At 37.5% G+C, this 10719-nt stretch overlaps 1 pseudogene; it reads right to left on the bottom strand.

The window, feature by feature from the left end:
• Nucleotides 1–8655: 8655 nt before the first annotated feature.
• LOC142335033 (uncharacterized) lies at nt 8656–10150 on the bottom strand (annotated as a pseudogene).
• Between the last annotated feature and the right edge of the window lie 569 nt (nt 10151–10719).

Genomic DNA, 10719 nt, shown 5'->3' with positions numbered 1-10719 from the left:
CTGCAAAACATCTCATCACGCTCGTCAAATTTAACTTAACCGTTACGGAGATAATTAGCGCCTAATTAACGGCTAATTAGTGACTAATTAACATAATTGCTAATTAATGAAAAAAAAAATTGGAAATTTTTTTATACCAATGTCTTTGTGGGAACATGGTGGATGTTTTTGGTCATAAGCATCATGGCCGAAAATGGCTCCTTCACCGATTTCCAAAACATCTGGTCATCAATGTCACATTAACATCTGGCATTAATTAGCATATGAAGTACCCTAAGGAAAGATGTTAGATCGCGTTTCTTTGCATTTTTGCACATTGTGGGCCCACGGCATCAATTTCTCTCATAACACCTGTCATCGAAAAAGGCTTCAGAAAAAAACACATGTTTCTGTCATGTAATTGTCATTTAATGACATTGATTTATGATGATTGACAGAAAAAATAACTTTTTTTCGGTTCGATTTAGAGCAATTTTTTTAGTGCGGTCCTATATTTTTCGTCCCGGGGAGCAATTTTGCTCATCACACTTGACAGCGTAGGACAACTCTAACCACCCGTTTCTAAGAGGTCTAAAATGGTAATTTTTTGAAAAACTCAAAAGAAAGTAACATGTTTCTCCGCTTTTTGAAATGCCTTTTTTTAGGTGATTCACAAAAACAACACTCGGTATGACCCCTCTGAGGGTCTACTAGCACATAGTTTTGAAATCGGAAAGTGTTTTATATCTTTTTTGCGTTTATTTTCAATAAAAATTCGAACCGAAAATTTCCCGCCAGTTTCAACCAATAAACTTTGACGAATTCAAATGTTTGAAATTGGCGCCCACCAAACGACATTGTTATACAGAATGCCTTCATGTAACAGCCTTCGTAGCGAATGCAATTACCACAAAGTGCAATACTAGTTTTCCGAATCATTCAATTCTTTCCTAAATTCAATTCAAGTTGTTATATTCAAGTCAAGTTGTTATATTCTATCGTCATGACATTTGCTTGTCAGTATTGCGACTCTGTGCTTAGCACTAGAGGAAATCGTTCTCGCCATGAAACAAAATTTCATCCAGATGAAATGAAATTACCAACTTATCACTGTTCTTTGTGTGAGTTTACATCTCGAAAAATGTCAGAACTGGAGGAACACATGCAAACTCAACATTCAAGGTTCACAAACTGTTGTCGGGCTTGCCACCTCGGATTCAAAAGTTCGCACCTCTATGCCCAACATGCAAGGTCAGTTCATTCAATTCCAGTCTTTGGTGCTGAGTTTCAACCTACTCAACCCTCCGATCAGTCAGCTTTTAATGGCAGTCTTCAATCCTACTCAATAGAACGTACGGATGACGAAATGGTGCCAGCAAGAGACCTCCAGGCGTTCATGAAGTTCAAACAGGAGCGAATTCAGGAACTGATTGATCAAAAACTACCAGCGGGCCCGCAAAAAGTTCAATTCTCAGCAGAACTGCAACTTTTCAAACAATTTCGTGAGCGTGATGAAGACGACGAGCGTATCACAATCTTCGCTAACTCTCTGATGACTCCTGTGTACGCTGAAGGGCTCTCAAATGACAATTTTGTAGAAATGGTGGAAAAATGCTCGCTGTGTTGTTCACCTTTGCCTCTTCTGGAAGTGGTTGGATGTTGGAAAGAGTTATTCGCGTCAATATTAAGTTCGCCAAATACAGACCGGCCACTGGATCTTCATTTATTGCCTTACCAACAAAGTTACAAAATTGTAGAGCCCTTCTCAACATAAGGAACCATACAGACAACAACTGTTTCATTTACAGCTTTATCGCAGCTTCCTATCTTAAGTGCAACAATTTTGAGGGAGAAGAAGGACGAAATGACTCTTTAAAGCTAACATCACCCGAGTTCTATCAAAACATATCATCGCTTCAGCCTGCTGGTGAGTTTTCAATGCCCATGGGTTTCAATGACATTGATAAGTTTGAAATACTTAACGACGTAGAGGTTAACGTTTTTGGATTTGAAAACCGAGATTTGTTTCCAATGCGGGTGTCTAAAAGGACAACTTCCGAATTGAGCCTCGATTTGCTTCTTCTTTATGAGAATGATAAACACCATTACGTTCTTATCAAAGATTTGTGCAGGCTGTTCTGCTTCATCAAAAACATCAAGTTCAAGTCAACTCTTCACTTATGCCGGAACTGTCTTTACTTGTGTCACAAGGATGTTAATAACTTTAAGGATCATGTTGAAGTTTGCGGTAATAATCCACCAGCTGTTATCCGCATGCCAAAACCAGACAATAATTTATACAAAATCACAAACTGGTCAGCTACTTGGTTTGCTCCCTTAGTCATCTATTTTGATTTCGAGTCGTTTCTCAAACCAGTGGCCTCCTCTGCTCCAAGTGAAGAGAGAGCTTCATCGCGACCAATTGAAGTTCACGAACCATGTGGCTTTGCATTGACTGTTATTGAGCACGGCAACCCCGAGCCCAAATTTACTCATTTGGACAGCTCGGAAAACTGCATGCAAAATTTCGTTCAAAAGATTCATAAGCTTGCTAAGGATATACACGAACAGAAGCGCAAACACCCTTTCTTCCGTGGTGACCGATCATCACTTCATAAAGATGCGAGCAAACAGTGTTGGATTTGTGAAAACGAATTCTCAGAAACTGACGAAAAAGATCTGGACCACTGCCATTACAGCGGCGGCTTCCTGGGTTGGGCCCACCCACAGTGTAACAGAGCGCGCCGGAATTCCAATTTTATTCCCGTAATTGGACACAACATCCAATATTATGACCTCCATCATATTTGTCTTAGTCTGCAAAAGTGCGAACCGACAACAACAATCAACGTCATACCAGCAACAGACAAAAAATACATTGCAATGATGCTGGGAGTGCAAGTTGATAGAGTTGAGAGGGCTGACAAGAAGGTCGTACCTGTTTACGAATATCTACGCTTCGTTGATTCTTACAAACTCTTCAACGGATCTCTCGAAAAGCTGGTGGAGTCCTTGCCAGAGTCAGAGTTTGGTATAATGGAGTCTATGTTCGCCCATATTCCTGCACCTGACAGACAGCTTCTGAAGCAGAGGGGTTATTACCCTTATTCCTACATGAGCGACCGGTCAAAGTTTGCGGAGAGGGAGCTGCCGGCTCTCAGCAAATGGACAAATTCTTTGGAAAACGGAAAAATATCAATCAATGAGTCCGAATTAGATAAAGCGAAGAAGATGTGGCAGCTGCTAACCTGTGAGACAATGCAGGACTACCACGATTCCTATTTGAAACTGGACGTTGCCCTTCTGGCCTGCTGTTCGGAATACTGTCGCAAAATCAGTTTCCAGACATACAGTTTGGACGTGGCGCAACTTTTCACAGCGCCAAATATGGCAACAGATGCAGCTTTACGGATAACAAAAGCACGCGTAGAACTTTTGACAGAACCCGAGCACCTGCACATGATTGAACAGTCAGTAAGAGGCGGAATTACTTCCGTATTCGAAACGAGGTACTTCAAAGCCAACAATCAGTTCTTACCGGGCTTCAACCCAGAAGAGGCTTCCACATTCGGGTTGTGCCTCGACGCTAATAATTTGTATGGGGGTGTCATGCAGAAAGAGCTGCTTCCGATCGGAAGCTTTAGATTTGCCAATGAAGTTTCCATTAGCCAGATCTTGAATATGCCCCAGGATTCTGCCATCGGCTACTTTGCTGAAGTGGATCTGGAGTGTCCTACAGACGTTCACGACAACCAAAGGGATTATCCGCTAGCGCCTGTAAAGGAAATTGTACAAGACGTGTGGCTAAGCGATTTCCAAATCAACCTAAAAGAGCAGTACAATATTCCTGAAGCTAAGGTCCCTAAACTACTGCAAACACTGTTTGACAAGAAGAACTACGTAGTCCATTATAAATTACTCCAATTATATGTGCAACTTGGATTACGTATAACGAAACTTCATCGCGTGCTGCAATTCAATCAGGAACGATGGCTCGAACCGTATATTACCTTGAATAGCAATATGCGGAAAAACGCAACTAATAAATTAAAACAGAATTATTATAAACTCATGAATAATTCTGTACATGGCAAAACAATTGAGTCGAAAAGGCGACAGTCGAGGGTGGAAATTACACGAAATGCGGAGAGAGCAGAAAAACTTGTTTCGAAATTCGAATTTGAGAGATTCAAAATATTTGGGGAGAACATGGCCGCTATGTGCAGCAAGCCGAAAATTATAACATGGAATACGCCGACTATTGTGGGTGCAACTGTGCTCGACTTGTCTAAGTACTATATGTACCGCTTTCATTATCAAGTTATGCGACAAAACTTTCAATGTCGTCTATTGTACTCGGATACAGACAGCCTCTTATATAGAATTGAGTCAAAAGATCTGTATGAGGATTTAGCCAAACAATCTGCAGAAGTAAAAAACGAATTCGATTTTTCATCCTATCCAGAAGACCACCCACTTCACGACAACAACAATAAGTCTGAAGTCCTTAAATTCAAGGACGAATTCAGTGGAGACTATATATCCGAGTTTGTGTGCCTCAAACCCAAGATATATTCAATCACATCAAAAAGTGAGTCCATATAATGAATAATTTCTAACCCCTTCCCTCAGTAATTTGAATGCAAGTTAAGTGCGTTGGAGGAAACTACATAACAAAACTTAATAGCTTATTGTAAAACATGTTTACCTTGTTTAGGTTGTCGCAAGTTGTCTGCTAAAGGTGTGACCAGGGCAGCCCAAAAACTTCTCACCCACGAATTATATAAAGAAACTCTCCAAACATCGAAACCAATTAGAGCGGTAAATACAAGAATAACATCCGAAAATCATGTACTGAAAACGGTGACAGCTAATAAAATATCTCTATCCGCATTTGATAATAAGAGATATATCTGCGGAGATGGGTTGCGAACGCTCCTATATGGACACTTTTCTGTGGTGGGCGATAATCAAAGCGAAACGTCTAGTTCGCTCGGATGGTTTGATCCTGACCAAAGTCAGATAAGTTGGGATTACAGTACAGAGAATAGTGACAATTTAAGTGAAATTTTTCGTGACACTGAAGTGGATTGGGACTTTCCAACATATCTACCACCCCCGGAGAAAAGAATGAGAAAACACTGTAGCGATAACTTGAACCTACTTCTGGACAATGCCAGCCAATATTCGCCGCCCGATCCTGGTTTCATTAATGCGGGAGGAATAAGAGATGAGGACATTTCTGATGACCAAATTGTTGACTTTGATAGAAGCAGCTCAGAGGAGGAACAAAGTTTTTGTTCATTCATTGATTTAGAAGCTACAGAAAGTAGCGGCGAAAAGTGAAAGATCAGTGTACAAACTCAATTTCATAGTGTGTTGAATTCAGAATAGTGTTGGGAAATACTTTGTGCAAGATTTTTTCAGATTTTGTTTGGAGTGTTGCTTTAATTTGAACGCCCCTGATTCAATTTTTATTTTCAGTTCAATTTGTACGAAAGTTTCTTTAGCCTAAGTTCAATAAGCGGACGGTCAAGTTAGGGGAAAAAGAAAGTCAGACGGCGAGACAATTACCGCCACATTATCCGCATAAGAACGTATCCGCATGCAATTACATAACGTATTATCTGCGTGCAATTATATACCATATTATCCGCATGCAATTATATACCATATTATCCCCATGCAAATCTATACCCTATTATCCCCATGCAAATCTATACCCTATTGTCCCCATGCAAATCTATACCCTATTATCCCCATGGCATGATAACCCCCCCTTTCCCAGTGCTCACTATATTTACTACTAACGTGCTTCAAAATAACTTTTTTTTCCAAGGAAAAAATATCCAAATACAGAAATGAAAACAAAATCCTAACTCATTAATATCAGAAATGTCCCGCTCGATATTAATTGGCGGATTAAGAAGAAAATAAGCAATTTTGCGGTTACCCAGAGCACTGTTCACCAAACAATTAGATATTTAAATTTGGTCTCAAATAAATACTAATAATATTCCAGCAAAAAGGTTTCAAAATAATTACATGCTCAAAATGGTTTTGTTTCCACAGAATTCAAAATTTTTTGAAAATTGCCTTTTTGACAATGGCCTCGTGGTGGTCTGAAATCAGGAGAAACATACATAACCATTGTATGATTACGAGACCAAGAATTTTAAACTTTACAAATTATTACTGGCTACTGAAAAATGTAAAACTCCCTTTAAAAAGAGTTTTGCGCCACCTGTGAAGAAAATTTCCTCGTTTTTTATCGGACTTTTTATTTTTTTCAAAGTCAAGGAAGGCACTAAATAGATAGGTCTGGACAGCACTGGTTCTACTTGGTTCACGGTGTCAGCACAAAATTTAACGTTTTATTCTGTTTGGTTCTATCGTCGAGAATGCGGCTTATGGTTTTACTGGTTGCATAGCCAGGGCTATAAAAAAAGTTAACCCAATCTGGCCAGCATTTTTGCATTCAAGCAAATCGAAATTGTACAACTTGGTGGAAAACAATATGAAATCAATATGAAACTACTTGATTAACAGGACGTATAGCTTTTTTCGAGGGTTAAAATGTCAAGAAATTTCAGAAAAATCTGCGAAAATTTTGTCTTTTTTAGCCATTAATAGAGCCTTCTTTTCCCGACAAAGTGAAATTTTAAATGGGCTGCAAGCTTGGTAGGTAAGAAGTGATTTCTTTGCACAGAAACAACACCGAATATCCGCCAGTAAGTTTTCCAAAGAAGTTGCAAAATATCATATGCATAAATCTTTATCATGACAAAATATATTTGGAAAAAAGCAACAAAAAATCGATTAAGATTTATTTATCAAAAGCTAGAGAAAATGTTTTTTTTTTTACGTTGATAAGATCTTACCAACTTGTTATCAATATTATTCAAGAGAAATTTCTGTTTAATATTCTTGGTAATTTGTTTTTAAGTTTTGCCTGAAAAGTATCATGAATCGATTGAGATTGGTTGGTTTTATCCGGAAGATGAACGAGACGATTGACAGACCATTGATATGCTGTAGAGTTTATTGAGGGTTGTCAATTGTTTGCAAGGATTCTATTTGGTCTATGCAAAGATGACTACTGTCACTCTGGTCTGGTCAATAACTGACCTTGTCTCGACAAATCAAGAAAAAACAAACCAGCGCTCTATAGTGTTCAGTATACATGCCAGTTAAAAAAATTTCTGGTAGGCTTTCATTTTCATTCACGCTTCGTAGCTGCTTCTTTTTTTTCAGCTCCCTCAAACAGTTCTCTCGGATTTAACTTCTATTCCACGGTCCCGTTGGTCAGAGGATGTGGAGCATTGGATGTTGTTACCTGTTCAAAACTGACAGTTGATCACGATTCTACCACTAATGACTCCATCTCTCTGAGTTGGACTGTGGCTGAGAGAGGAGAGGGAATCGAATTTGGAACTGACTACCAGATAATGACAGTGACCAATGAGGAGCATCCCTCTCAATTGGGAGTGGTGACAGCCAATCAGATTAGCCGTATTTTGGATAGTGATTTTCGCCAGTTTGTGTCTGATAATGGACTCAGTGTACCAGGAGTTCGATACACATTTGAAATAAAGTTAGTTTGGTCGAAAAGCATCCTATATATTAAATGCATGACAGTTTATAAGGCACCGTGTTTAACGAAAGGCGAAAATGCATGTTTAAGAGGCCTCTGAAGAGTATGTTTAAGAGCTATCGAAGAGCATGTTTAAGAGCTGTTGAGCTGCATGGTTAAAGACATTGAGTCATTGACCTAAATGCAAAAAGTTATTGACTGAAATGCAAAAAGAGTCAATGACCGATAATCCAGCTGCCAAAAGGTTTACGCGCCGCAAAAAAAACGGGGATACAAGAAAAGTCATTCACCGAAAAATGTCAATTAGAAATAGATCCAAAAAGAGGGTATTTTTGGCCTTTCAATTATTTCTTGTTATTCCTTTGACAATATGTTGGTTGTCAGCATATGAAGTTAAACTACTCTCTTTAAATGCTCTCAAACGAAGTTTGTAGCAATTATATTAGTCCTGTTGGTCTTTTTCATGCGATTTTTTCTTGACCGATTTTTTTTGACACATTTGACTTTTTGTCCTTAAGCACGGGATAAACAGGTAGCGCCCACCGGGCGTTAAGTTTCTTTAGAGTCTTTAACTTCTCCTGAACACAAATTGTTGCGATGCTTTAATCGGAACTTTGTACGCAAATTGTATGTGTGAGCGATATGATTTTTTTAAACAATCTTTATTTGTTTTCGGTTTTGCTTGATCTCTGTCTCTTCTTTTTTCTGTGTCTTTTCTTTATCTTTTTTCTCTTTCCTTTCTCTTTTTTTTCTATCTTTTGTTCTGTCTTTCTGCATTTCTGTTGCTTTTCTCTCTTTCTCTTCTGACGTACTCTTATGTTTTTGTCTTTCTTCTTTGTCGGTTCTTTTCTGCCCTTTTTTTCTCGTTCGTTTTGCTTTTTCGTTTATTCCTTTTCTCTGTCCTTTCTGTATTTTTTCTTTTAATTTCTCTTTCTGTTTGCTTCTCTTTATTTTTTTTTGCTGTCTTCGTTCTATTTCGTTTATTCTCTCCTTTCCGTTTTTTCTCGCCTTTTCTCATTCTGATCTGTATTTTTTTTTCCTGTTTTTCTTTTCTCCGTCCTGCTTTTCTCTCTGTACTGTATTTATTTTCTCTCTTGCTTTTCCTTTTTTCTCTTGCTCTTCTCTATTTCATATCTTTTCCGTCTTTTGTCTATTTCTTCCAGTTTTTCTCTTTACTGTTTTTTTTTCTCTTTTATTTCTTTCAATTTTGCTGTTCGTCTGTTCTGCCTCTTTTCTGTTTCGTTTATTTTGTATTCTACATGTTTTTTCCTTTTTTTCTCTTGTTTTTTTTTCTGCCGTTCTTTTTCTGAATCTTTTTACTTTCGTTCACCTCTCATTTCTCTTTAGTTTGTCGTTCTTTGCTGTTTCCGTTCGATTTTTATTTTCTCTCCTGCTTTGCTCTTTCTTTTCTGCTTTTATTTTCTTGTTTCCCCTTTCTGTTCTTTTCTTCTGCCTCTTTTTTTCATCATTTGTCTCTTTCTCTTTTGTTCTTCTCTTCTCTTTTTGCACTTTAGTCTCTCTTTTTTTCTGTTTTTTTTTCTGCCTTTTTACTCTTCATGTTTTCTCTTATTTTTTCCTCTTTTTATTTCCTGCTTTTCGTTTCGCTCTTCTGCTTTCCTGGTTTTTTATTTTTTTGTCTTTTTCTGCCATTCATTTTTCTCATCCTTTTTTTCTCTTTTGTTTCTCCTTTGCTTCTCTCTTTGTTTCTTGCTATTCCGTCCTTTTTGTCTTCCTTTTCTCTTTCTTCTCTGTCTTTTGTTTCTGTCTTTCTTTTCTCTAATTTCTTTCTGTTTGTCTTTTCTGCCTCTTTTCGTTTCTTTTGTCTTTTTCTGTTCTGTCTCTCTCCTTCTCTTCTATTTTTTCAAATTCTGCCTTGCTTTTCTTTGTCTTCTGTTTTTTTTTCTCTCACCTTTTTGTTTTTTGTTTTTGTCTTTCCTCTATTGCTTTTCTCTTTTCTTGGTTTTTTCCTGCCTTTCTTTGTTCGCATTCGTTTTCTCTCCGTCCTGCCTCTGTCGTTTCTCTATATTTTCTCGTTCTTTCCTTTTTCCTTTGTGTTTTTTTCTCTCGCTTTTCTCTGTATTTTCTGTCTGTCGTTTCTCTCTTGCTTTTCTGTCTTTCTTTTCTCTCTTTTCTCTTGCTTTTCTTTTTCTTTTCTCCCTTCCCTTTCACTTTCTTTTTTCCCAATTCTGTCTCTTTCTTATACCTCTTTCTCTTGTTCTGTTTTTTTTTCATTCCTCATTTCTTTTTCTCTTCCGTCTTTCCTTTCTAGATTTTTTTAATCTAAATCTTTCATCTCTTGTTTTCCTCTTTTTCTCTCCTGCTTTTGTCTCTTACGTTTCTCTCTTGCTTTTGACTTTTCTTTTTTGCTTTTCTCTCTTTTGTCTCTTTTCTGTCTTTCGTTTCTCTTTCTTTTCTCTCTTTCGCTTCTCTTTTTTCTCTCTTCCTTTTCTGTCCCTCTTTTTTTCTCCACTGTTTCTCTGTTTCTCTTGCTTTGCTCTGTATTTTCTGTATTTTTTTTGTCTCTTGCTTTTCTCTTACCTCTTTCTCTTGTTCTTTGCTCTTCCTTCCTTTCCTCATTTGTTTCTCTTTTCTCTTTTTCTCTTCTCTTTCCTTTGTGCCTTTTTTACTTCTATCTTTCGTCTCTTGATTTTCTCTTTTACTCTTGCTTTTCTCACTTACTTCTCTCTTGCTTTTCTCTTTTCTTTTTTACTTCTCTTTTTTTCTCTTTCTTTTCTGTCTTTCATTTCTCTTTCTTTTCTCTCCATTTTCTGTTCATCATCTTTTTTCTTTACTGTTTCTCTTTTTCTCTCTTGCTTTGTTTCCGTTTGTAATTCTTTTCTCTCTTTCATTTGTCGTTTGTCTTTTCTCTTTTTCGTCTGTTTTCTCTATTTTGTCTTTTTCTTCTTTTTCTCTTGCTTTTCTCTTTCCTTTTTCTCTTGCTTTTCTCTCTTTCCTTTTTCTCAATTCTGCGAATTTTGTATCTCTCTTCTACCTCTTTTTCTTGTTCTTTGCTCGTCCTTTCTTTTCTCATTTGTTTCTCTTTTCTCTTTTTCTCTTTTCTTTCCTTTCTGCCTTTTTTACTTCTATCTTTCATCTCTTGTTTTTCTCTTTATTTTTTCCTGCTTTTGTCTTACTTCTCTCTCGCT

Source organism: Convolutriloba macropyga, chromosome 2 (assembly GCF_964194025.1).
Source record: "Convolutriloba macropyga chromosome 2, txConMacr16.3, whole genome shotgun sequence".
Taxonomy (NCBI): Eukaryota; Metazoa; Xenacoelomorpha; order Acoela; family Convolutidae; genus Convolutriloba; species Convolutriloba macropyga.
This window is presented reverse-complemented; position numbering and strand designations above follow the sequence as displayed.